The sequence below is a fragment of the Etheostoma spectabile genome, chromosome 13 (assembly GCF_008692095.1).
Source record: "Etheostoma spectabile isolate EspeVRDwgs_2016 chromosome 13, UIUC_Espe_1.0, whole genome shotgun sequence".
Taxonomy (NCBI): Eukaryota; Metazoa; Chordata; class Actinopteri; order Perciformes; family Percidae; genus Etheostoma; species Etheostoma spectabile.
In genome coordinates, this window is record NC_045745.1 from 9,173,486 (window position 1) to 9,174,493 (window position 1,008).

General features: G+C 39.8%; 1 protein-coding gene across 2 annotated transcripts in view; it reads right to left on the reverse strand.

Moving 5' to 3' along the window:
* Positions 1-1,008, reverse strand: part of sgcd (sarcoglycan, delta (dystrophin-associated glycoprotein)) — a 361,460-nt gene that overhangs the window by 208,270 nt on the left and 152,182 nt on the right. The window lies entirely within an intron of this gene.

A 1,008-nucleotide genomic window follows, 5' to 3' on the forward strand; every position in this document is an offset into this window, starting at 1 on the left:
ATATATATATATATATATATATATATATACACACATACACACAGACACACACACACACACATATCTGGCAACCAGGCCTGGCTGTCAAACTGGGATAAACAAACAGGCCAAAACACAGAAAGAAACAGAAATTCCATTATGAAACGGAAATTTCAAAAAGGAGAAAATACTTTACATCAGCATTGTTGTCAGAAAAGATAGTATGTCAACTTAGCATGTTTCCTTAATGTCTGATGACACATTGGGGTCATTTTGGTTTTTTATTTCCGTAAATAAATGACATACTGGACCTTTAATGGTCAAGAAACACATTCTTTTTCTCATACCGTCTGTCAGAATTCAACATCTGTTTGAAATGCTCAGTTTTAGCGTCTGCCTCTTTAACGCCCCCCTCCCGAAAAAGACCAGTCTGCTCTGATTGGTCAGTGTTTCCGGGTCTTCCGCATCTGTGCTCTCTGAGTCTCTGCACTGCCGTTGCACTAAATAGGTCCATGTTATGTTGAAATATAGGAAATATCCATGATTCTTGGTTTATTTTTGCCTCTGGCAGATTGAGCCATGCATGCAGCTGTATTTCTGTTGTTATCAGACGGGTAAGCAGCTAGGTGAGAGACAGATTGTCCGTGTGAGAGTATCAACAGGAGCACTATAGCACTGTAAGATGAAGTAGTCGAGCCTAGGGCAGCAGAAACATTTTCCATCAGCATATCCAGTAGCAGTGTATGGAGCGGTTATTGACACAGGTGACACACCTGGACTGAGCCTTTAATGATTCCCTTTTAGTCCGGGGAATAAAAATACAGTGAGAGGAATTAGTGGCTCAGTGGAGAGGAGCCATGCAGCATATGGAGGTTTAAAAATGTGGACGAATCAGCAGCTTTTACTTAAAGGCAACTCATGCAAACACTTTGAATGTTATCGAGTGTGAAAAGTGGAGAATGTGTGCAGCAGTCTGTGTGTATTTGCATAAGTGAGAATATATATACACAGTATATATATATATATATA